This window comes from Oryctolagus cuniculus, chromosome 12, assembly GCF_964237555.1.
Source record: "Oryctolagus cuniculus chromosome 12, mOryCun1.1, whole genome shotgun sequence".
Classification (NCBI taxonomy): Eukaryota; Metazoa; Chordata; class Mammalia; order Lagomorpha; family Leporidae; genus Oryctolagus; species Oryctolagus cuniculus.
The window spans coordinates 107,866,027-107,892,423 of record NC_091443.1 but is presented as its reverse complement, the minus strand read 5'-3'; the positions used below and the strand labels follow the sequence as shown (position 1 = coordinate 107,892,423).

The window sequence follows — 26,397 nt, the reverse complement described above, 5'->3', positions numbered from 1 at the left end:
AGATATACAGTTTGCAAATATTGTCTTCCATTCTGTGGGTTGTTGTTTTACTTTCTTGATACTATCCTTTGAAGCACAAAGAGTTTTTAATTTTATCTATTTTTCTTTTTATTGCTTTTGCTTCTGATATATCTGAGTAACAACTTCCTGACTCAAGGTCATAAAGAATTATTCTCGGAGTAAGCATTGTGATGTAGCAGGTAAAGCCACCACCTGTGACACTAACATCCCATATGGACACCAGTTCTAGTCCCAGCTGATCCACATCCCACCCAGCTCCCTGCTAATGTCCTGGGAAAAGCAGTGGAAGATGGTCTAAATGCTTGGGCCTCTGCCACCCATGTGGGAGGCCTGGATGAAGCTCCTGGCTTCAGCCTGGCTCAGCCCTGGCCATTGCAGCTGTTTTGGTAGTTAATCAGTGAATGGAAGACCTCCTTCTCTCACTCTGTCTCTGTCTCTAACTCTTACTTTCAAATAAACAGACAAATCTCCAAAACAAAACAAAGCAGAGTTGCTCTCCGGGCTGCTGTTTGGCGATAGCAGTGAAAACCGGCTGGGATGCCGACATTCTGTATCAGAACGCCTGGGTTCAGGTCTTGGATCTGGCTCCCAATTGCAGTGGGAGGCAGCAGGTGATGCTTCAAGTACTTGGGTCCCTGTCATCCACATGAGTTTTTGCTCCCAGTTTTGACCTGGCCCAGCCTCAGTTGTTGGGGTATTTGGGAAGTAAATCAACAGATGAGAACATACATACTCTGCCTGCCTTTCAAATAAAGTAAATTTTAAAAATGTTTAAAATTTAAAAATTACTCTTTCTCTTAAGGTGTTATTGTTTTTAAATTTTGAGTTAACTTTTTAAATGGTGGATGTAGGGATTTAACTGCATTCATTTGTGAGTGTATCTTCAGTTGTCCCAGATCACTGGATTCTCTTGGTAGGCAGTTGATCATAAGTGTAAGGGTTTATTTCTGTACTTTTACTTCTATCTTGTTGATTTTTATGGCTATCCTAATGCCAGTACCACACTGTGCTGTTTAGTTTTGAAATTGGTTTCAGTGAGTTCTCCAATTTTATTCAAGATTGTGTTGCCTCTTTTGAATTTCTTGTATCTCTATATGAATTTTAGGATCAGCTTGTCAGTTGCTACAAAAAAAAAAAACATCCAGCTGAGATTTTGGTTGTGTTGGATCTGAGTCATAAATTTTTAAATCAATTTGAAATCTTTATAGTAGTCTTTCAATCTAAACATCGCATACTTTTTCCATTTGTTTAGATCTTTTTAAAAATTTTTTTCAGTGATGTTTTCTAATTTTCAGTGTATGTCTTTATGGTTCTTTTGTTAAGTTTAATCCTCTGTACTTCATCGTTTTTCATAGTATTATAAATTACTTTTTATACTTTTTGATTATTCATTGCTAGGGCTGAACACATTCATTCTCTTTGTTGCTAATAGATTATTTCGGATTCTTTCAGTTTGTAAGATCGTGCCGTCTTTGACTTGTGGTGGTTTTACTTCTTTCTCTCTCATCTGGATCCTGCCCTGGCTCAGCCTTTGGAACAGTGTTGAAGGGAAGTGATGAAAGCAGATGTCCTTGTCTTATGCCTGATCTTGGGGGAACGCGTTCAGTATTTCAGCACTAAGTATGATGTCAGCTGTGGGGTTTATTAGGTTGAGGAAGTTGCCTTTTATCTCTAGTTTGTTGAGTGTTTTTGTCATGAAAATTTATAACATTATTGGGAGCTTTCTGTATGAGCCAGGCTCCATACTTAGTATTTCATTGAATCTTCACAGTAGTCCTATAAGATAGAGGCTGTAATTTTATCCTCTGAGAGCTGGTGAGTGATAAAGTCAGACTGCTTGATTTCAAAACGTGTGTGCACTTTTTCACTGTCTTGTGATTGTTTATATTTCTTCTATTTTTAACCTCTGTGCTTCTTAAAGTCAGGGACCTTGTCACATTCCCCTTGAATCCCCTGTACTTAGTAGAAAGCCAAGACAGAAAGGTATCACATAATTAGAGGGATTAGAGAGTTCTAGGAATGGTGGCAATAATCAGTAGTGTCAAATGCTTTAGAGATCTTTAGTGACCTTAGCAAGAGAGTGTCGTGTGTGTGTGTGTGTGTGTGTGTGTGTGTGTGTGTGTCAGTAGCACTGGGGACGGAAGCCAGATTCTGATACATTGAGGAGTAACTGCAGGTGAAGAGACCTTCGGGGAATATAGACTACTCTTGTGAGAAGTTTAGCTCCGATTGGAAAGAGTAAGTTTAGGTGTAGGATGGAGGAGAACAGAGGGTACTTGTTAATACCAGAGGCTTGAGCATACGGAGCTGGCAGGGGGTGGGGGGTCGGGGGAAGGAACCAGGTAAGAGCAAGGCTGTGGAAGTGGGGAGAGGGAAACAATAGAGCAGGCTCCCTGCAGAGATAGGGGTGCACAGAGAGTGCCCGATGCCCGTGGTGCAGCTGGAGGGAGGTGTGTGGGTGTGAAGCAGGAGACCCTCAGTCTCCTCTCCCTCTGGAGCAGAAGGTGAGATCTCTGGGATGTCAGTGCTGTGGTTGGCAGTGCTGTGGGAGGCAATGGGGCTGAGTCTGGCAGTTGAGGGAGTGAGCCCGGTCAGGTGTAACTGTGCGGGGCATGGAGAGCTTTCCTTCCAGAAACACAGAAGGGCTTCTTCCCTTTCTTCTCTCCTTGGAAACTGGGAAAGTAGAACAGGTGCCTGGTGAGAAGTCCAGGCAGCCCAGATACATCTCAGTGGGAAGTGAGTCTCCCCTTCACCTCAGATCCCGAGCTCAGAAGGCTGACGTCATCAGTTTATATTTGCCTTCAGACTGCTTTTGCAAATTGTACATACAACATATTTCCAGTTTGTTTTAGTCTGTGAGAATTCACTGTTGGTTTTTAAACTTCTATGTCTTGGAGATTTTTGCATATACATAGATCTACTTCATTTTTACATCTGAAGGATATTTTGTGTATGGAGTATAATTTATATCACTAGTATTTTGGTGAGTTTCAATCTTTATGTTGAATTTTCCTAATCGCCAGTGATGTGAAACACTTATGCATGTTGAATAAATAAATTCTACCTTTTAAAAATACAAAAATAAAAAAAACTTTACAGTTCTTTCTGTGCCTTAATTTTAGATTTATATATACACACATTGCATAATTGATGTAATGGATTTACTAAAACTGGGTTATATGTAACACATACAGGCTGGCGCCGCAGCTCACTAGGCTAATCCTCCGCCTTGCGGCACCGGCACACCGGGTTCTAGTCCCGGTCGGGGCGCCGGATTCTGTCCCAGTTGCCCCTCTTCCAGGCCAGCTCTCTGCTGTGGCCCGGGAGTGCAGTGGAGGATGGCCCAAGTGCTTGGGCCCTGCACCCCATGGGAGACCAGGAGGAGCACCTGGTTCCTGCCTTCGGATCAGCGCGGTGCGCCGGCCGCAGCGCGCCAGCTACGGCGGCCATTGGAGGGTGAACCAACGGCAAAGGAAGACCTTTCTCTCTGTCTCTCTCACTGTCCACTCTGCCTGTCAAAAAAAACAAAACAAAACAAAACAAAACAAAAAAACAAAAACAAAAAACAAAAAACACATACAGATAACTGAAATATTTGGAAATTATACCCTTAGTTAGTCTGCTCAATTTCTTTCTCTTTTTTTATTTAAGATTTTATTTATTTATTTGAAAGGTAGTTATAGAGAGAGAAAGACAGAGAGAGAAAGAGATCAGTAGCTGGTTCACTTCCCATGGCCGCAACAGCCATGGCTGGGCCAGGCTGAACCCAGGAGCCCAGAACTCTATCTGGTTCTCCCACATGGGTGCTGGGGCCCAAGCACTTGGACCATCTTTTGCTGCCTTCCCAGGTGCATTAGCAGGGAGCTGGATTGGAAATGGAGCAGCTTAACCTGCTACCCCACAGCCCTGGCCTCTGCTCAGTTTATTTCTGGGATTAATTGATAAAAATTTGGTTTTTTAGTGTTTGCTGTTTTCAGTGGTGATACAAGAAACATTCACATATATAAATGTTGTAATACATCCGCGAGAGAGTCTCTTGGGGTATACCTCATGACATTCCTGTCATTGCTAGTTCAGATGTTTATGGATGTGAAAGAGTAACACAAAGTTTATTTTCAAAGGAGTTGTGCCATTTTACCCCCCTTTCATCAGTGTCTGAGATCGTGTTGGTTTAAAGCCTCCCCAATACTTGATATTTTCAGACTTAATTTTGCTGGTTTAGTCATCTAAGGTAGTATATAATTGTGATCTTTTAAGAACTTTTAAAAATTGAGGTGCAGTTTTATGACACAAGACATAGATCTTAAATATATAGTTCAATGAAGTTTGATAAATGCATATCCTCATGTAATCCATCCCCCTATAAACATTTAGAACCTGGGGCTGGCGCTGTGACGTAGTGGGCTAAGCCTCTGCCTGCAGTGCCGGCATCCCATATGGGTGCCAGTTCTAGTCCCGGCTGCTCCACTTCTGATTCAGCTCTCTGCTATGGCCTGGAAAAGCAGGAGAAGACGGTCCAAGTCCTTGGGCCCCTGTACCCGTGTGGGAGACCTGGAAGAAGCTTCTTTCTCCCAGCTCTGGCCATTGCAACCATTTAGGGAGTGAACCAACAGATGGAGGAACTTTCTTTCTGTCTCTCCCTCTCTGTATCTGTAACTCTACCTCTCAAATAAATAAATAAAATCTGTAAAAAATTTAGAACTTTTTATTACCCCCTAAGTTTCCTCAAACTCCTTCCTGTACATTCTCCCCCTCAACAAAGGGAACCCCTGTCCTGGTTTCTCTCAGTTGTTAAGCTGAGTTCTTTTTTTACTTTCTACATTAGAAGAGTTCATTTATACATTCTGGACATAACTCATGAGGCAGATATTGTCAATGTTTTCTCTTAGTTTGTATCTTGCCTTACTCGTTTCCTCAATGGTGTCTTTTGGTGAACAGAAACTAAATTGTAATGAAATAAAATTTATTAATTTTTTCTTCTACAGCTTATTTTTATGACTGTTTAAGAAACCTTTACCCAACGGTTGTGAAGATAATCTCTTGTGTCTTTTCCTGGGGAGCTGTATTGTTTTAGCGTTTGTGTTTGAGGGGATGATCCATCTCAGGTGATTCTTGTGTATGGTATGAGGTTAGAATAAAAGTTCATAGTTATTTTAAAAAATTTATTTACTTATTTGAAAGTCAGAGTTACACAGAGAGAGGAGAGACCAAGAGAGAGAGAGGGAGGGAGGGAGAGAGCGAGAGAGGGAGGGAGGGAGGGAGAGAGAAGTCTTCCATCCACTGGTTCACTCCCCAGATGGCCGCAATGGCCGGAGCTGTGCCAATCCAAAGCCAGGAGCCAGGAGCTATTTCTGGGTCTCCCACACGGGTACAGGGGTCCAAGGACTTGGGCCATCATCTACTGCTTTCCCAGGCCACAACAGAGAGCTGGATTGGAAGTGGAGCAGATCGGACTAGAACCGGTGCCCATATGGGATGCTGGCGCTTAGGGCCAGGGCGTCAACCCACTGCGCTATAGCTCTGGCCCCTCATAGTTTTCTTAATACATATCACGTGCTGCGATATCATGTGTTGAAAAGTCTCTCTTTGCTGAATTGCTTTGATGACTTTGCCAAAAGTCAGTTTTCCGTATATGTATGTGAAAATGAGTTCTGTCTCCTGTTCCACTGATTTATCTTTTCCCTCTTTTGCCAGTACCATACCATCTTGATTATGGTAGCTTTTAAATGAATGTTGTAGTCTGGTAGTGTAAGTTCTCTAGTTTTATGCTTTTAAAGTTTTGTTCTGGCTATTCCTTTGTGTTTTCATATAAATTTTAGAATTGACTTTTCTACATATACTTTAGGATAAATGTTTCACGTTCAATAAAAAGCCTGTTACAGTTTTGCTTGGAACTGTTCATTCCATAGATTAATTTGAAGGGAGTAGACATTTTAGCAGCCTGTAAACATGGTTTCTCTCTCTCCATTGCCTTAATTCTTCTTTAATTTCTCAGAGCTATACTTTTTATTTTTCAGTGTATAGGTCTTGTATTATTTGAGGCTTTTTGGATACTATTAAATAACACTTTAAGAGTATTTCAAGGGGCTGGCACTGTGGCGTAGCAGGTAAAGCCACCACCTGCAGTGCTGGCATCCCGTATGGGTGCTGTTTCAAATCCCAGCAGCTCCACTCTGAACCAGCTCTCTGCTATGGCCTGGGGAAGCAGTAGAAGATGGCCCAAGTCCTTGGGCCCCTGCACCCATGTTGGAGACCTGGAAGAAGCCCCTGGCTCCTGGCTTCAGATCAGCATAGCTCTAGCCGTTGCGGTCAATTTGGAAGTGAACCAGTGGATGGAAGACCTCTCTCTCTCTCTGTCTCTGCCTCTCCTTCTCTCTCTGTGTAACTCTGACTTTCAAATAAACAAATAATAAATAAATATTTTAAAAAAGAGTATTTCATTTCTAGTTTTTCATTGCTACTACATAAAAACAGCATTAAATATTGCATGTTGGCCTTATTCTACAGTTCTAGTAGTTTTTCTTTCTGAGTTTACTGTGTACCTATGATGTGTGTGTGTGTTCACTTGATTTTGCTTCTGATCCATCTGTATTTCTGGTTTCTTTCTTTGCCTCAGTTTACTAACCGGACCCTCTAGTTGTGATATTGAATAGGAGTTGCAAGAACAGAGTGTTCGGCTGGTCCTGATTTTAGGAGGAAAGTTTCCAGTCTTCCCTGTGCAGTATTGTGCTCCCCTTCCATGGCTGAGAGTTTCCTCTGTCATACACGTGTGATGTTGAGTTATTTTTCTTTAAGGATTTATTTATTTATTTGAAAGAGATATGGAGAGAGAGAGAGAGACAGAGACAGAGACACAGAGAGAGAGAGAGAGAGAGACAGAGAGAGAGAGAGAGAGGGCTTCTATCCATTGGTTCACTCCCCAAAGGTCTCTGACAGCTGGGGCTGGGCCTGGCCGAAGCCAGGAGCCAGGAGCTTCTTCTGGGTCTCCCATGTGGTGTACAGGGGCCCAAATAGTTGGGCCATCTTCTGTGCTTTCCCAGGCACATTAGCAGGGAGCTGGATTGAAGTGGAGCAGCTGGGACTTGAACTGGCGCCCATATAAGATGCTGACATTGTAGGCAGAAGCTTAACCTTCTGTGTCACAGCGCCGGCTCCCTGATGTTGAATTTGATTGTGGTGTTACAGATACAAAGTGAACACTTGTAGCTATTTTATTTTAACTTACTAATTTATTAGGAAATCGGTAAGATGTTGAAACCATTTCAAAGGAAAATTCAAACGGCTACTTATTTATATGCTGTACAGGAACACTGAAATAAATTTTTCAAATAGGTGTAAAACTATTTTGTCTAGTAGGCGATTCTGAGTTGCATTCTATGCAGAAATAATTTGCTGTCTGTAGATGGGAATAATTCACGTTATTATCTGTTTCCTACAATGTATGGAATTGAAAACTTAAAAGACGGAGGTAAGGGATGCATGAACTTGGGAGGGCATTCACTGGTCCTTTATCTGGTCCACTTCAAAGCCTTTCAGAGTTTTTCCTGAGCAGTGTGGTCTTGCTTTGCATTTCTGTGATTCCTGCTGATGTTAACTTTTCATAATTTGATGGCTGTATGTATGTGTTGTACATGAGATGCTTCTTCATTGCCTTTTTAAAAAAGATTTATTTATTTATTTGAATGGCAGAGTTACAGAGAGGCAGAGGCAGAGAAATAGTGGTCTTCCATCTGCTATGTCACTCCTCAGATGGCTGCAATGGCTGGAGCTGTGCCAAACCAAAGCCAGGAGCTTCTTCTGGATCTCCCATGTGGGTACAGGGTCCTGAGGACTTAGACCATCTTCTACTGCTTTCCCAGGCGCATTAGCAGGGAGCTGGATGGGAAGTGGAGCAGCCGAGACTCAAACCAGTGCCCAGTGGGATGCTGGCCCTGCAGACTGGGGCTTCACTGATTACGCCACAGTTGGCAGACCCTTTTCATTGCCTCTTTCTCTTTTTTCTAGCCTTGATTTTTTTGGTGTGTATCCTTGCTTTATATGTTCTTGTTAATAATGTATTTTAAATTACATGTATTGTGAATACCTTCTCCCAGCTTAGAACTTGTATTTTTACTTTCTTTGAGGTATTTTTTAAAATAAACAAAGGTTCTTAATTTTAATATAGTCAAATATATCTTGTTTTTTAAAAGAAATTATTCTTTACCCCAACATTAAAAGATACTCAATTTTCCTACCATTATTATTTTCAAAGATGTAGTTATTTTATTTGAAAGGTAGAGCAATAAAGAGTGGAGGAGAGCGAGAAAGGTCTTCCATCTGCTGGTTCACTCTCCAAATGGGCACAATGGCCAGGGCTGAACCGGGCTGAAGCCAGGAGCCAGGAACTCCATTTGGATCCGCCACGAGGGTAGCGGGGGCCTACGTGCTTGGGCCATCCTCCCCGGCTTTTCCCAGATTCATTAGCAGGAAGCCGGACTTGAAGCAGAGCAGCTTGAACTGGTGCTCTGATGTGGGACTCGCATCATAGAATCTCTGGCTTCACCCATCGTGCCGCAACAGCGGCCCCCACTAAGTTGTTTATTCCACCCCCAAATGTTTTTGACATTAAAGTCCTCAGTCCCTCTTGTGTTCATGTTTCATGTGGTTTACTCTTAGGATGACATTTTGCTTTTTTTTTTTTAAAGATTTATTTTATTTATTTGAAAGACAGAGTTACAGAGAGAGGTAGAGACAGAGAGAGAAGTCTTCCATCTGCTGGTTCACTCCCCAGATGGCCGTAATGGCCAGAGCTACACTGAAGCCAGGAGCCAGGAGCTTCTTCCGGGTCTCCCATGTGGGTGCAGGGGCCCAAGGACCTGGGCCATCCTCTACTGCTTTCCCAGGCCGTAGCAGAAAGCTGGATTGGAAGAGGTGCAGCAGGGACTAGAACCAGCGCCCATATGGGATGCCGGCGCTTCAGGCCAGGACGTTAACCCGCTGTGCCACAGTGCTGCCCCAACATTTTGCTTTTTTCAAAAAATGTGGATACTGTGGACTGAATGAGCCCCCTACTCAAAATTCAAGTATTGAAACCCTAATCTTCAATGTGATAGGTCTGGAGATGGCGCCTCTGGGGGAAAATCCGGGCAAGATGAGGTCATGGAGTTGGGGCCTTGGTCCAGTGGGGTTCTGCCTGGACCTCAGTTCCTCACTGTCCCTCCGTCCCCAGCACGTGAGGACACATAGGAAGGCAGCCACCCGCAGGCCTGACAGTCCTCACCAGATCTGGCCTTGCCGTCCTCCTGGTCTTGGGCTTCCTGTCTCCGTAACTGTGGGATGATGTGTTCCTGTTGTTTAAGCCCCTGCTCTGTGGTGTTTGACTTTGTAGGCCAAGCAGACAATGATATCCTGTTCACTTTTTTTTCTTTGCCTCTTGTATTTTGCCTGGTCAGACACTGCATGCATAGGTAGGATCAGGTGTTTTCAATCCCACTGACACCAGGAACAGGTGGGGAGATGTCTGGCTTCCGAGAGCCTCAGGTTACAGCGGCTCACCCCACCCAGCGTATCCTCGGACCACCTGGTGCTTGTTCCTCTCGAGAAGGAAGCTGAGGAAGCTGCCTTCCAGGCAGGCGCGTCAGGTTCCTGGGCTCTGTGTTGGAGGAGAGGGGCTTGCAGGGCGGTGGCCAGCAGAGGTTCGTGCGTGGCCAGTGGTTTTCTCAGCTCCTGATTATTTCCCTCAGGACCTGAGGCGACTTCTCAGGGATGCAAAGTGGGACCAGGTGTGCATGTGGGTGCTGAACACGGGGTGCAAGACCGAAGGTTAGGAGTTCTTTCTCTGACTTGTTATACCGCGCTTACTGGGCTGCCTCTTGTCAGGCCAGAGCCACCATTCCACGCACACTAGATCAGTGGTCCTCAGTTATTTCAGGGTTTCTCATAATTCTGTCTGTTTTCTGGTGTGACTCCAAGGCTCATGTTTTGGGAGAGGATCAGCACTTTAGCTAATTCACTGTCTTCGCAAGAATTGAAAACAGGGGCCGGCGCTGTGGCGCAGCGGGTTAATGCCCTGGCCTGAAGCGCCGGCATCCCATATGGGTGCCAGTTCAAGACCCAGCTGCTCCACTTCTGATTCAGCTCTCTGCTGTGGCCTGGGAAAGCAGTAGAAGATGGCCTGCATGGCAGGCCCAGAAGCTCCTGGCTCCTGGCTTCAGATTGGCGCAGCTCCTGCTGTTGGGGCTAATGGGGGGTGAACCAGTGGATGGAAGACTTCCTTCTCTCTTTCTCTCTCTCTGCCTCTCCTCTCTTTGTGTAACTCTGACTTTTAAATAAATAAATCTTAAAAAAAAAAAAAAAAGAATTGAAAACGGTGTAAACTTTTTTTCAGCTCTCTTAGACTTGCTTTACGTATTTGTAGGCAGCTTTATTCTGACCCCTAGTATAGGGTGGGTTCAAGACTCCCTGATCATCCATACAGCTTGCTCTGTTCCAGAACTGAAGCCCCCACTGAGGCTGGACAGAGGCATAGGCTTCCTGTGACAAATGGCCCTGCAGATTCTTTTTGACTGTCCAGTGGGCTTCACTGTGTGGCCACCCAGCCGAAGCTGTGAGCAACAATCCTGATGTGACTTGAGCAGCTCTGAGAGGGTCTCTGACCTAAAAGTGCTCATCTTCTGCTTTGCATTTTTGTTTTACATTCTAACTCTGGACAGTCATTTCTGTCCAAAATGGCTCAGTAAGTTTTAAGTCTTTGATTGCATTTTCCATGTCAATTTGTATTCTACTTATTATAAGTATATTAATTTCTACAGATTTTGCTGGCTCAACCTCTCTGGAATAGTTTAAAATGTTTTCAGTTCCTTCCATGGAGGAAATGTGCTGCTCCCGGAGAATGTACCGTATTTATTCTGCTGTGTTTGCTTGCTGCCTGTTGTACTCTCTGGGAACAATATCTTTGGCCTCCTCCAAGGAATCGGTCCACCACGCCATGCTGCCTTCCATTAGAAAGCGTGGGGATAGACTTGTTTTCCTTTCTAAGCTGTGTTTTTCCTGAGGAGAAGCAGGTCCTGTTTCTCATTTATTTGTGTATGCCTGGCTCTGGCACACAGCCTGCCACATTTGCCGCAGAGTAGGTGCCCTATAATTGTAGGATTAAATCAATACACAGAGAAGTACTTAGTATTCATAATCAGAGGCACTGCATTTTAGACAGATAGAAAAGTGTGTACTCGAAACCACTGTCTAATTCCTCTATTTTTCAGTGTTGTTGGAATACATGGTAAGGGGACGCAGTTTGTAGGGAAGAGCCAGATCATAGAGTGCCTACTTGTAGTATTTGTCCCAGGATTTTGACAGAGAGCAGGGGATTCACATGGCTAGTATTCTCAGAAGGTGGTTTTTAGAGTAGTATGAAAGATGTTTTGGGGGGCCGGTGCCATAGCTCACTTGGTTAATCCTCTGCCTTGCAGCGCCGGCATCCCATATGGGCACCGGGTTCTAGTCCTGGTTGCTCCTCTTCCAGTCCAGCTCTCTGCTGTGGCCCGGGAGGGCAGTAGAGGATGGCCCAAGTGCATGGGCTCCTACACCTGCATGGGAGAACAGGAAGAGGCGCCTGGCTCCTGGCTTCGAATCGGCACAGCGCCGGCCATGGCCGCCATTTGGGGAGTGAACCAATGGAAGGAAGACCTTTCTCTCTGTCTCTCTCTCACTGTCTATAGCTCTACCTGTCAAATAAATTAAAAAAGAAAGAAAGAAAGAAAGAAAGAAAGAGAGAGAGAGAGAGAGAGAGAGAGAGAGAGAGAGAGAGAGAGAGAGAAAGAAAGAAAGAAAGAAAGAAAGAAAGAAAGAAAGAAAGAAAGAAAGAAAGGAAGGAAGGAAGGAAGGAAGGAAGGAAGGAAGGAAGGAAGGAAGGAAGGAAGGTTTGGAATCGGGAGACCCCTTGGAAGGCGGTGTAACCTAGACAGGAGATAACTTGAAGAGGAATAGACTCCAGAGAGGGGTAGTAGGTAGAATCTGTAGAACTCGAAGACTGGTTAGCTGTTGCTGGTGGGACAGGGAGAAAGTGGAGGAGGGAACACAAGCTGGGGTGACTCTGGCTGGGCAATGCATAGTTAGTGGTGCTGTTTGTTCCCAGTGCCCAGTAGGTATAGAGGGAACTTGTGGGGTAGGAACTTGGGACCCTGACATAATGAGCTTGAGATTTCCTTGCCAGTCAGGTGGAGATGTACAGATCTGTTTGCAGTTCTTAGAGAGAGATGGGAATTAAGGAGGGAGGGGAAAGAAGGAGACTGATTCTGAGAGATATTTGAGATTAATAGATTTTAGGGAGTGATTGAAGAAGGAATCATCAGGACACATGTAGATTTTGTGGACAGGTACAGGAAAGGCATTGGGAGAAAGATCAAGAAGGAAAAACCAGGGCTGGCACTGTGGTGTAGTGGGCTAAGCCCTTGCCTGCAGCACTGGCATCCCATATGGATGCTGGTTCAAGTCTCTGCTGCTTCACTTCGGATCCAGGTCACTGCTAATGGCCTGGGAAAACGTTGGAAGATGACCCAAGTGCTTGGGCCTCTACACCTACCTGGGAGACCTGGAGCTCCTGGCTCCTAACTTCGGATTGGCCCAGCATGGCCATTTGGGGAGTGAACCAGTGGATGGAAGACTTTTCTCTGTCTCTCCCTCTTTCTCTCTAACTCTGCCTCTCAAATAAATAAATAAATCTTTAGAAAAAAAAAGAAAAAAGAAAAAAAAAAAAACAGGGGAGGAACTGTTAACCAGGGGTTCCAGCAGTGCCCTGGGCTGCTTCTCTACTCCGAGACCATCTTTTCCTTTCTGCACCCTGGATTCAACCTCAGTCCTTAGCTCTTCCTTCCTTTCTTTCTTTCCCAAAGAAAGCTTTATTTTAGGAATACAAACTTCATGCATTTGCTAAATTTAGGAATTTAGGAATATAGTGATTCTTCCCACTGTTCCCGCCCTCCCACCCCTTTTCCTCCTCCCTCTCCTATTCCCATTATTATTTTTTACTAAGATCTGTTTTCAATTAACTTTACACACATATGATTAAGTAAGGAGTTCAACGAATCGTGTGAAAAAAAAAAAAAACTGTTAGTAGGTGAGACAAGAGCTGTTCAAAGTCATTGCATCTTGAAGTATTAATTTCACTTCTATAGATTACCTTTCAGGAGCTCTATTAGTTATCACAGATCAAGAAGAACATATGGTATTAGTCCTCTTAGGACAGGCTTATTTCACCAAGTATGATGTTTTCCAATTTCATCCATTTTGTTGCAAATGACAGGGTTTCTTTCTTTTTTTTTTTTACCACTGTGTAGTATTCTATGGTGTACATATCCCATAATTTCTTTAGTCTTCAGTTGATGGACATTTAGGTTGATTCCCTGTCTTAGCTACTGTGAATTGAGCTGCAATAAACATGAGGGTACAGATAACTTTTTCATATGCTGATTTCACTTCCCTTGGGTAAATTCCAAGGAGTGAGCTGGCTGGGTCCTTTGGTAGGTCTGTATTCAGATTTCTGAGGTATCTCCATACATCTTCCACGGTGGCTGTGCTGGTTTACATTCCCACCAACAGTGGATTAGGATACCTTTTATCCCACATACTCACCAGCATTTGTTGTTTGTAGATTTCTGCGTGAAAGCCATTCTAACTGGGGTGAGGTGAAACCTCACTGTGGTTTTGACTTGGATTTCTCTGACGGCTAGTGATCCTGAGCGTTTTGTTTGTGTGTCTGTTGGCCATTTGGATTTCCTGTTTTGAAAAATGTCTGTTTAAGTCCCTTGTGGGTTGTTTGCTTTGTTGTTGTTGAGTTTCTTGATCTCTTTATAGTTCTGATTATTAATCCTTTATCAGTTTCATAGTTTGCAAATAATTTCTTCTATTCCGTCAGTTGCCTCTTCACTCTCCTGACTGTTTCTTTTGCAGTACAGAAACTTCTCAATTCTGTGTAATCACATTTGTCAATTATGGCTTTGATTGCCTGTGTCTCTGGGATCTTTTCCAAGAACTATTTGCCTATGCCAATGTCTTGCAGGGTTTCTCCAATGTTCTCTAATAATTTATGGTATTGAGTCATAGATCTAGGTCTTTAATCCATTTTGAGTGGATTTCTGTGTAAACTGTAAGATAGGGGTCTTGCTTCATACTTCTGCATGTGGAGAGCCAGTTTTCCCAGCATCATTTGTTGAAGAGACTGTGCTTGCTCCAGGGGTTGATTTTAGCTCCTTTGTCAAAAATAAATAGGTTATAGATGTGTGGGTTGATTTCTGGCATTTCTGTTCTGTTCCAATGGTCTTTCCATCTGTTTTTGTATCAGTACCAGGCTGTTTTGATTATAACTGCCCTGTAGTATGTCTTGAACTCTGGGATTATGATGCCTCTGGCTTTGTTTTGTTGTATAAGATTTCTTTAGCTATTCAAGATCTCTTGTGTTTTCATATGAATTTCAGCATCATTTTTTCTGTATCTGAGAAGAATATCCTTGGTATTTTAATTGGTATTGCATTGTATCTGTAAATTGCTTTTCGAAGAATGGACATTTTGATGATATCGATTCTTCCAATCCATGAACATGGAAGATTTTTCCATTTTTTTGTGTCTTCTATTTCTTTTTTTAATGTTTTGTAATTATCATTGTAGAGACCTTTGACATCCTTGGTTAAATTTATTCCAAGATATTGATTTCCTTTGTAGCTGTTGTGAATAGGATTAATCTTAAAAGGTCTTTCTCACCTATTGCATTGTCTGTGTAGAAAAAGGGTATTAATTTTTGTGTGTTGATTTTATGTCCTGCTGCTTTGCCAAACTCTGTAATTATTTCATTAAAAAGACTTTCTATTTTATTTTATTTTATTATTTTTTTTTTGACAGGCAGAGTGGACAGTGAGAGAGAGAGACAGAGAGAAAGGTCTTCCTTTGCCGTTGGTTCACCCTCCAATGGCCGCCGCGGCCGGCGCGCTGCGGCCGGCGCACCGCGCTGATCCGATGGCAGGAGCCAGGAGCCAGGTGCTTTTCCTGGTCTCCCATGGGGTGCAGGGCCCAAGCACCTGGGCCATCCTCCACTGCACTCCCTGGCCACAGCAGAGAGCTGGCCTGGAAGAGGGGCAACCGGGACAGAATCCAGCGCCCCAACCGGGACTAGAACCCGGTGTGCCGGCGCCGCTAGGCGGAGGATTAGCCTAGTGAGCCGCGGCGCCGGCCTAAAAAGACTTTCTAACCCATTCTTTCCATGCCTTCAGGAACTCCTAAGACCCATAAGTTGGGTCTTTTGATAGTATCCCATAAATCATCAACACTGTTTTTTAGTTTTCTAATTTTTTTTCCATTTTTTTGGTCTAACTGTAAAATTTCCTGAGATTTGTCTTCTAACTTGGCTATTCTTTCTTCTGCCATATCAAATCTGTTCTTAATACTTTCCACCATATTTTTTATTTGCTCTATTGAATTCTTCATTTCCAATTTTTTTAGTGTCTCTTTAAGATCTCAGTTTCATGGGAAAAATTTCCATTCATGTCTTGTACGGATTTCTTTAGTTCATGAATTTGCTTCTGATTACTTCTAAGCAACCCTATGATCAGTTTTTTAAATTCATTTCTGGCATTTTGTCAGTCTCTTCATCTTCACATTCTAGTATTGAAGTGTGTTCTTTTCAGGATGTCATGTTGTCTTCCTTATTCTTGTTTTGTGAATTGCTGAGTTTCTTATTAGACATTTTTGGTGATACTTGTTCATTTTTTTCTTTCCCTGTGGTTGCTTTTGCTTTGAACTATGCCTCTGTGGCTTAGTGGAGTGACTGCTCTTTCAGTGAATACCCAGAGGCATGTAGCCATGGAGCTCTCTTCAGTTCTTGGTGCTGGGTGAGGGGAGTGTCCAAGGTGACCCCAAAGTTGGGCGTGGTAAATCTCTCTCTCTCTCTTTTTTTTTTTTTATAATCAGAGGGGAGGTTTGTTCTGTCCTGTTGGCATATTCTGACGCTTACCTCCTCTCCTCAAAGGAGATCAATGCCTGAGTGCTAGCCCCAGTGAGTACAGTTTTCATCCACGCCATCACAGGAACCACACAAAGGATCCGTGCAATCCATGGTGTGAACATAGATCCTGCAGCAGTGACCCTCACCAGGGAATCAGGAAGCCTCAAGTGTGTGGAGCCGCCCACAGTGACTGCCCAATGTCCCAGGCACACTCTGCACCTTCCCACGCAGCCACGGTTTTTTCACAGTACCAACACAGAGGGCTCCCGCAGTCACAGGCTCCCAGCCCTCTGTCGGTTCTCCCAGCCAGACTCAGGCGTCTTCACTTGTCTGGTTGCTGGGCACGTGGACATGAGCTTATGCAGGTGTCACGTATGTCCAAAATGGCACCCACCTGCTCTCAGCTAGTTACAGGAGCTGGGCTAGGTGGTTGGGGAAAGAGAAACACCCGCCCCCCGTTTTTTCTCTCTAGGTTGGCGAGTACACTGTCCCCCACAGGGTTCAGCCAGACCCCGTTTTTTCTCTCTAGGTTGGCGAGTACACTGTCCCCCACAGGGTCCAGCCAGACTCCCACCAGGCTCCTCCCACCGCTGTATCGCCAGTGACTTGGGCTGCTGCAGTCTGGTCTCACTTCATTCCATACTGGTGCTGAGGCTCTGGGCTGCGGGGTCCTGAGTTGTACATGTACGCCCTCCACGGGGGTCCACTGTGTCCCTCTGATTTGCGTGCAGTTTCCTCTGCTGTTTTCTTCCTAACTCTTCCCCGAGACTGCCTTCTTTCCACTTCTTTCTAACACTGTCTTCCCATAGACTAGAGCGGTGCGTTCCCTGCTGTTCGCCATGGTGGAAAACCCTAGACTCTTTTGGTGGAAAACCCTAGCTCTTTCTTGCTTTGAGCATTCTCTGCTGGGAGAGGTTGTGGCTGAGAAACAGTTCTAGTTTTGAGCTCAGCGTTTGCTGGCTCCTTTGCATTTCTACCTGATTCTGCTTGAAAATGCGCACCCTCTCCCGCAGCCGTCTCTGTGTGCACCTCACAGTGCACGTGTCAGAGGGATCAGCTGACGCTCTGGATGTGCAGCTGGGGGATTGCCTAGCTAGAAGCTGTTGCTCCCCCTCTTCGTGGAGGAACGACACAGGTCCCTGCCTAGGCTTCATATCCGAGTCACGGCACCATTATGTCGCGCCCTCTCTTCGTGGAGGAACGACACAGGACCCTGCGCTGTTCTTTTGTCTGCTCGGCCCTCCCCGGGTTTGCTGCTGGTCCTTCCCGGGTTGGCTACCGACCCTTCCACCTCCGTGGAAGGGCGGTTCCCCCTGCCACTTTCCCCACTTCCGCGGGGGAGCGGCACACCGCCGGCCGGCTCTCTCGGGGGCTGCACAGGTGTTCCTTCAGATAGATGTTCCTGGTGCATGTTGTCTCTCTCCTCCTTTATAGTCCTCTTCCACCAATCCCAACTCTGCTACCCACATGCCGAGCACGCTGCTCTCCTCCAATCAGGAGCAGGATCAGCTCCTGCAGGTTACTGGTTGAACTGGAGGCAGCTGTGTAGAAGCTGTTTCCTCCTCTCCCAGCGCCATATTGTGGGAGAGCAGATGCATAGAATAAGTCTTAATTCCAGTAACTTAGTCTAGTCCGAGTTGCTCCCAGTTGCTCCCCACAGAAGCAACCGTTCCTTACCAGCATTTCCTGTTTTCAGTCTCCCCGCGGTGCACAGTTTTGTTAGAGTTTCCACCACTTCACATCGAACCTCTCTCTTCCAGCTGCTGATGACCTTTCACCCTCCTTTGGGGCCTTCCCAGTTCTCTGCACGAGGCTCCCAGGCTTTGCTGGTGAGATCCTTAGGCCCACCACCCAGGCTTGTGTTTTCAGTTTTGTTATATTAGCACCCTAGTTTCACGCACCAGGTTCTGTTCTGGCAACTCTTGCTGTACAACAAACTGCTCCAAAGCTGCTCCCAGAATCTGCAGAGCTCTTCCGCACCCAGCCCTGGGAATCACTCGGTGGCAAACTCACGTCAGAGAAGGCCATGTGAGATGGGAGCTTCTGCCCGGGATGGACAGAGTAAACCGCATAGCATTACAAAGGGAGCAAAGTATATTCAAATATTCTTAATCTAATTGATAAAGCAATATGTGCTTCTTTAACAATGCAAAGCGAGTTATAATGACAGGCCTAATAACCATAGTGATTTAGAGGTTGGAGAAAGAGGAGTAATTCATTTTCCCATTCAGGTTTGTGGAGCTCCTGGCTTTTGTCCGCGTGTCCAGTGGCCTCTGCCTGCCACAAAACACTGTCCAGCAGAGGGGCTTCTTTCCATGGCAACTTGGGTGGGTGCTGCTGCTGCCCACAGCTGGGTGGACGCTGCCCTCAGAGGACCTGGAGTTTTCTTTGTCTTCAGCCAGCAGTCTTGCTCCAGAGTCTGTCTGTTCTGAATCTGTTTAGTGTGCATCTCTGTCTCCTGTGAGCAGCATGGTGCAGTTCAGCCCATTTTTACGTGACAGCTGCCTGTCTTTAGTCTGGGCCTTCCCTGAACGACTTGTTGGTGTTTTCAACCACGCATTACTCAACAGCTGGTTGGCCTTTGTGTCTTCAAATTGCTTTGCCTTTCTAAGGTTGATCCTGATTTCTAAAAATCTGTCTCACATGAAAAATATCTTTCGGCTGTCAAAGAATTATTTCAGGTCTTCTTGGAAGATTAAAAGCATTTTTAAATTTCAGGTCAGTATTAGTTGTCACAAGCTTTGCGTTTTAGACGGAAACATTCCATTATACATGAGTACGGCAGGAAATTGCTGATTCTCAGTTCAAAACTGTGTATGTGTCTCCCTTCAGGCCCAGCGGTGTACAGACCTGTGGAAGGACCTATCCTGGAAGTGGGCTCGAGGCCCTGTGAGCGAGGAGTCCTTGGGTTCCGGTCAGGTGGAAAGTCGCCCGTGGAGGTGAGATTCAGCAGGCCCTGCCATGGCCCTCCCCACTGCTCCCTGTGTGGCCCCGGGAGGGCCGAGGTCTGTTGCCTTGATCCGAGGGTGCTCATGATGTTAAGTAAGTCTGCCAGACTCCGTTGCCACCAGGCCTCGTCCTTACCAGTCTGTGTGCTGTTTGGCCGGGAAGAGTTCTCGGGAACTCTGCCAGTCATTACCAAGTCTGCTCAGAATCCTTCAGCCCTTCACACTTTCCCTGAGATTAAGTTCAAACTCTGGCGTGGCCTCTCGAAGATCCTGATCACTGCTTGCCTTCTCATCCTTACCTGACGTCCACCTCTGTTGCCCGGCCGTGGACCCTTGCCCGCCTCACAGCCTCGCTCAGCGGCGTTCAGGCACTCGTGTTGTAGAATGGGACTGTTGCTTAGAGGCTTTGTTGCTCTTTGGCTCATCTGCACCTGATTCCTTTTTTTTTTTTTTTTTTTAAAGATTTTATTTATTTATTTGACAGGTAGAGTTACAGACAGTGAGAGGGAGAAACAGAGAGAAAGGTCTTCCTTCCTTTGGTTCACTCCCCAAATGGCCGCTACGGCCGGTGCTGCACCGATCCGAAGCCAGGAGCCAGGTGCTTCCTCCTGGTCTCCCATGTGAGTGCAGGGGCCCAAGCACTTGGGCCATCCTCCACTTCCCTCCCGGGCCACAGCAGAGAGCGGGACTGGAAGAGGAGCAACCGGGACTAGAACTGGCGCCCATATGGGATGCCGGCGCCGCAGGTGGAGAATCAACATAGTATGCCCCAATTTCTTTTTTTTTTTCACTGTTTCCGGGCCTGTCTGTCCCTTCAGCTGTGCAGTAATGCAGTGTTTGTAGCATAATTATTACATGAAAGTGAGTCATCTTGACTCAGCTACAAGAACTGAGTGACCTGTTTACAGAAGGGTGGCTTGACAACCCTGTGTGAAAGGAAGGAAGGGCTGATTAAGCAATGTTTAAGTGTGTGACTGCCAGTCATTAATGACACAAACAATAGCTGGCTTGATTGCGTGTGATAAAACATTCAGCGCCTCACTAACCCAGCTCTCCTGCTGGAACAGAGTCACAGTAATCTCGCTCACTTGTAGCAGGACAGTATCGTTTGAGGTTTGAGTTTGGGAAACAGGTCAAAAATCTTGTCTGCGGAGACTTCACGTCCTCATATGATGGGTGTCTTTATGCTGAGACGCTGAGTGACTCAGCATGGGAGCATTCGTGTCTGTACAGGGTGAGTGCAGGGACGACAGCTTGGGAAGGGCTGTCCTCTGTGTTAGTCACGTGGTGACGGGGAGACACAGGACTCGGTGTCCCGTCCCAGTCAAACTGGCTGACTTCAGTGCTGTGCGTTTTCCTGAGAGGCAAACTGACCATCTTATTGGGAACATCAGCGGGATCTTACATGAAAGTGCTCTGCAGATTTAGGATTGAAGCACGATTTTAGCTGCGTTGTGCCAGCATTGTATCTCTGGGCCGATCCCTTAAACTTTTGGAGCTGGGTTCCTTTCCAGGTAAAACGAAGGCAGTTGGCCAGCCTGTTTGACTTGAGGAGTGCTATTTACATAAGTTACAGTTGATTATCTTTCCTTTTTCTCCTCTGCTGTCCCGTTGCATTCATTACCTTGCTAACACTGTGGTGACCACGTAACACAGCGTTTCATTCGTCTTCATTTATCTTATCTCATTTAATTTTCCGAGCAGTCTTGTAGGGACAGTGTACAAGCCTCATTTACTGATGAGAAGGCCTGAGGCTCAGCGAGCCTGCGAGCTCATTGGCGCTCAAGGGAGGTCTCCGAGGCCCATGTTCATTTGTTAACAAGCATGTGGCTTGAGTGAAGACACGTCGCCACATACCTCAGCTAAAGCAGCTCTAATCTCCATTATTTTCCCTTTGTTTTCTTCCCAAAATGAACAGTTGGTGCCTTACCAAGATGTTATTATAGAAGAATATACATATATTTGGTAGCAGTAAGCATAGTTTGGGAAATTTTTTTTTGCTTTTTTAAAAAGATTTATTTCATTTTTTAATAGAAAACTTTTATTTAACAAATATAAATTTCAAAAGTACAACTTCTGGATTATAGTGGTTCTTCCCCCCATAACCACCCTCCCACCTATAAACCATCCCACCTCCTACTCTGTCTCCCATCCCATTCTTGATTAAGATTCATTTTTAATTATCTTTATGTACAGAAGATCAACTCCTAAGTAAAGATTTCAACAGTTTGCACCCACACAGACACACAAAGTATAAAGTACTGTTTGAATATTAGTTTTACCATTAATTCTTATAATACAACACATTAAGGACAGAGGTCCTACATGGGGAGTAGCTGCACCATGACTCCTGTTGTTGATTTAACAATTCACAGTCTTATTTATGATGTCAGTAATCACTCCAGGCTCTTGTTATGAGCTGCCAAGGCCATGTATGGAAGCCTCTTGAGTCCACAAACTCCGACCTTATTTAGACAAGGCCATAATCAAAGTTGAAGTTCTCTCCTCCCTTCAGAGAAAGGTACCTCCTTCTTTGATGGCTCATTCCTTCTATTGAGATCTCACTCACAGAGATCTTTCATTTAGGTCATTTTTTGCCACAGTGTCTTGGTTTTCCATGCCTGAGGTACTCTCATGGGCTTTTTAGCCAGATCCAAGTGCCTTAAGGGTTGATTCTGAGGCCAGAGTGCTGTTTAGGGCATTTGCCATTCTATGAGCCTGCTGTATATCCCGCTTCTCATGTTGCATTGTTCCCTCCTTTTAAATTCTATCAATTATTATTAGCAGACACTGGGCTTATTTATGTGATCCCTGTGACACTTAATCCTATCTTTATGATCAGTTATGAACTTAAACTGATCACTTTAACTAGTAAGGTGTTATTGGTACCTGCCAACTTAATGGGATTTGGAGTCCCATGGCAAGATTTTAGCTTTACTCTTAGGGGTAAGTTTGAGGGATTGTGTGCCGAACTGTATACCTCCTCCCTCTCTTATTCCCACTCTTATTTTTAACAGGGATCAATTTTCAGTAGGGTTTATTTATTTGAAAGATAGAGTTACAGAGGGAGGTAGAGACAGAGGGAGAATTCTTCCATCTGCTGGTTTGCTCTCCAGATGGCTGCAATGGCCGGAGCTGTGCCAATCCGAAGCCAGGAGCCAGGAGCTTCTTCAGGGTTTCCCGCGTGGGTGCAGGGGCCCAAGGACTTGAGCCGTCTTCTGCTTTCCCAGGCCATTGCAGAGAGCTGGATCATAAGAGGAGCAGCCGGGACTAGAACCGGTGCCCATATGGGATGCTGGCACTTCAGGCCAGGGCTTTAACCTGTTGCGCCACAATGCCAGCCCCCAGTTTGGAAATTTTAACATAGTGCCATTGCAGAATGTCATACTAACATTATGTTATATGTGCTACATGTTTAGAAATATTTAAGTACTGAAAATGTTGTTTGTTCTTCAAATAAGATGAGCTAATTGCTTTTTAATAGTTATAGTTTATTTTTTAAATGTAGCATTTAATGACATAGGTGTTGCAAACTTCAAACTGTTTTGTGCTTGCCATAAAAGGAAAATGGATGATCTGTGTCTTATTTGTTTCATTTTAAAAGATTCTAATTTATTTTGTAGTTCTAGAGAAGGTGTTAAATATATAAAAGTTTTCTGTAATTTCTGAAAGTTAATGTTTTAGGAAAGTGTTTATGGTATCTATTTACATTAAACTTAAAAAACATCTCTGGACTCTGATGTGTAGGTTGAGCACATCCAGAAACATCTAATCTGTCAAGAGTTCCCTTCCGAGTGCTGTGCTTTAGCATCTCCCCCTGCACGCTCGGGGATCCCTCACCCCGCACACCTGCCCTAGATACTGAGCTCGCTTGGAACACGCTTGCTTTGGGTGACTGACAGCAGTGATCCAGCCAGGGCTCTGATGCTGCTGCCTTCTGATTCAGAAACCTCTGCCCTTGTGGCCTTTCTGAACTCAGATTTCCCTTTGCTTCTGTTCAAGTTTCCTGGTGGTCATTACTCATCTAAAAGTGAGTTCCTGTGAAGAGCTCATTGGTCATAGTTTTATTTTTATCTTCCCAACTGATGGCTTTGAAATGGCCAGGGCACTTTCAGATCTTACCTGCTCCTGTTCTTAACCATGTTCTCAAAATTCCACCTCCATTGGCCTTCTTTTCTTCTGTGCAATTACGCCACGGATATTCCAGCTTCAGGGTCTTCCACTGCTTGTCTCTCTGTGGGCAGTGGTCTTACCCCAGCCTGCTGGTTTGCTGGTTTTCCTTGTCATTAAAGTCACAGCTTAAATGTTCCTTTTTTGAAAAGATTCCCTCGACAGCTCACTATAAATGAATGCTCCCCCAGCTTGTGCTCATTACTTGCCTGTGTTTTGTTTTCTTCTTAGCACCTAATCACTAACTGATATCTTTTTCTTATTCATCTCCCTTGATGGGGACAGAAGACATTTGTCCTGTGTAGTACTGTATTTCCCAGTACCTAGAATAGTATCTGCTGCGGTAGATCTTCCAGTAAATATTTGTTGTATGAATAAATGAATGGATGCTTTTGCTACTGGCTATCTACAAAGGTATCTTTTTACTCTTTTCCATTTTGTGTGGATGGAGTTAGGAGGGTATAATTGTGTGCTTAACATTTTTTTTTTTTAATTTATTTATTTAAGAGGCAGAGTTACAGAGAGATAGAGACAGAGAGAAAGGTCTTCCACCTGCTGGTTCACACCTCAAATGGCTGCAACAGCTAGTGCTGCACCAGTCCAAAGCCAGGAGCTAGGAGCTTCCTCCAGGTCTCCCATGCAGGTGCAGAGGCCCAAACACTTTGGCATCTTCCTCTGCTTTCCCAGGTGATAGCAGAGAGCTGGATTGGAAGTACAGCAGCTGAGACATAAACCCATGATCCCATATGGGATGCTGGTGCCACAGGCAGAGGCTTAGCTCACTATTGGATCCTGAATTTTTTTAAAAATTTCTTTGAGGGACTGGCATTGTGGTATAGCTGGTAAAACCTACCACCTGTGACACTGGCATCCTATATGGGATCCTCTTCATGTCCCAGCTGCTCCACTTCCCATTGAGCTCCCTGCTCATGGCCTGGGAAAAGTAGCAGAAGATGGCCCAAGTATTTGGGGCTCTGCCATCCACGTGGGAGACTTGGATGAAGCTCCTGGTCCCTGGCTTCCACTTGGCCCAGCCCAGCTGTGAAGTGAACTAGCAGATGGAAGATTCTCTCCCTCCCTGCCCCCAGAACTCTGATTTCCAATAAATAAATAAATCTTTAACAAAAATGTATTTGAGAGGCAGAGAGACAGAGGCAAAGAGAGAAAATGAGAGGAAGAGAGAGAGAGACAGAGCTCCCATGCAATTGTTCACTCCTCAGATGCCCACCACAGCTGGGGGGGGGGGGCACAGCCAGAAACCTGGAATGCAGCCCACGTCTCCCATGTAGGTGACAAGAACCCAATTACTTGAGCCATTACCACTGTCTGCCAGGGTCTGCATTAGCAGGAAGCTGGATTAAGGAGCCAGGGCCAGGAACCAAACAGACACGCGGATGTGACACAGGAGTATCTTAACCAGTAGGCTCAATCCCCACTGCTGTTTGTGTACTTCTGATGTTTTTCTCTTTCTTCGCTGTTCCATTCCCTCATCAAATTCTTTCCAAGTAAGGGGAAAACATTCTAACTCTGAAACTCCTGAGATGTGACTGTTTCGATCTGTCTGCTGCTTGCCAGGTGGATGTCTGAGCGGGTGCAGCCTAGTCACAAAAGCAATTAACAGGTAGGAAAATTGGCTCCTTAACAGCTGCTTCAGTCTTGCTTGAGTTGGCCTCTCCCCCCAAGGAGCTGTCACTGTCAGCCTAGCAAAATGAAAATGCCCTCTTATAAACATTTTTTACTGAGATTACAGAACAGAAACAAATTCTAGGTTTATAAAATGAGTTCAAATATGTCAACAGAATAGAACAGAATAATGACCTGCTCCTGCAATTTGAATTCCGAGTCACGGCAGCAATGTTTGTTTTCAGAAGAGATGTCATTGAAACCCTGGCACTTTCAGTTCTATTGAGATGACTTTATTATGCCAAAAAGGTAGATTACATGACTTATTTATTAGTATTGGAGAGGAAAATGACAAATTCTTTAAGTATAATTTTGACCCTCAGGGCTTTGGTTTATAGTCATTGAGCCCTTGCTTCTTTGATTAACTCAATGGAAAAGGGTAGGCAGTTTTGAGTGAATGCTGCTTGATTTCTCTTCCATTTCATTCCCCCAGCTGTTAATTCAGTCGTACAGATTCCTTTTGATCTTGGGAGACTGTAACCATCGTTAGTTTCCATAATCAGTGTGTACTTGCAGATGTTAAAAAATGGATTTCAGTATTAACAGTGTGCTGGTTCTGGGTTGTGTGTTGACATAAGCCTGGATACTATCAAATGTGGTGTTGGTCTGCCTTGATTGTTTTGGGCAAGTGTGAGCTACTTATGATATGTACTCCCTTTGAGTTTGCCTTCTGACAAAGGCTCCATGGTTTTCATCCTGTTGGGATTTCTGACCTTTCATGACATGCAAAGAGTTTGTGTCATTAATCACTGCTTTAAATGTTTAGTTACAAAAATAAGAGAGGCTCCATGGGAAATGAGGGCATTAACTTGTTTTTTAATGAAAAGCTATCCGGTTGTCAAATAAAGGACCAAAACCACACGATCATCTCAATTGATGCAGAAAAAGCGTCTGACAAGATTCGACACCCTTTTAGGATTATATGAAAAAATAAAAGCAGAACGTGACAGACTGGAGATAGGAGGAGTGTACTCCCACGCAATAAGGGTCTTATTAAGAGCCCACAGCTGATCTTGTACTCTGTGGTGGAAAATTGTAAGATTGTAGTCTACGATCAGGAACAAAGCAAGGACTGCCATTCTTATCACTTCTATTCAACATAATATTGGAAGTACTTGCCAGAACAATCAAAAGGTATCAAAACTGGAAAGGAAGAAGTTATCTGTTTAAAGATGATGTGACTTCCTATGTAGAAAACCCTAAAGTAATTTTCAGAATAAATTTAACAGTGTTTCTGGATATAAAACCAACACACAAAAATCAGTTCTATTTCTTGTCGCTCCCCGTCTTCGTGGAGGAACGACACAGGACCCTGCACTGTTCTTTTGTCTGCTCGGCCCTCCCCGGGTTTGCTGCTGGTTCTTCCCGGGTTGGCTACCGACCCTTCCACCTCCGTGGAAGGGCGGTTCCCCCTGCCACTTTCCCCACTTCCGCGGGGGAGCGGCACACCGCCGGCCGGCTCTCTCGGGGGCTGCACAGGTGTTCCTTCAGATAGATGTTCCTCTTAGATGTTCCTCGTGCATGTTGTCTCTCTCCTCCTTTATAGTCCTCTTCCACCAATCCCAACTCCGCTACCCACAAGCCGAGTACGCTGCTCTCCTCCAA

The 26,397-nt window shown here is 44.8% G+C and overlaps 1 protein-coding gene across 13 annotated transcripts in view; it reads left to right on the top strand.

The window, feature by feature from the left end:
* PEAK1 (pseudopodium enriched atypical kinase 1) overlaps positions 1-26,397 on the top strand; it is a 344,458-nt gene that overhangs the window by 73,636 nt on the left and 244,425 nt on the right. For 12 of the 13 annotated variants that reach the window (XM_051834588.2, XM_051834580.2, XM_051834581.2 and 9 more), the window contains one exon: positions 18,824-18,930. The exons of the other annotated variant lie outside the window; for it this stretch is intronic. The gene's annotated coding sequence lies outside the window, so the exon portion shown is untranslated. The remainder of the gene's footprint in view (positions 1-18,823; positions 18,931-26,397) is intronic. 13 annotated transcript variants of the gene reach the window in all.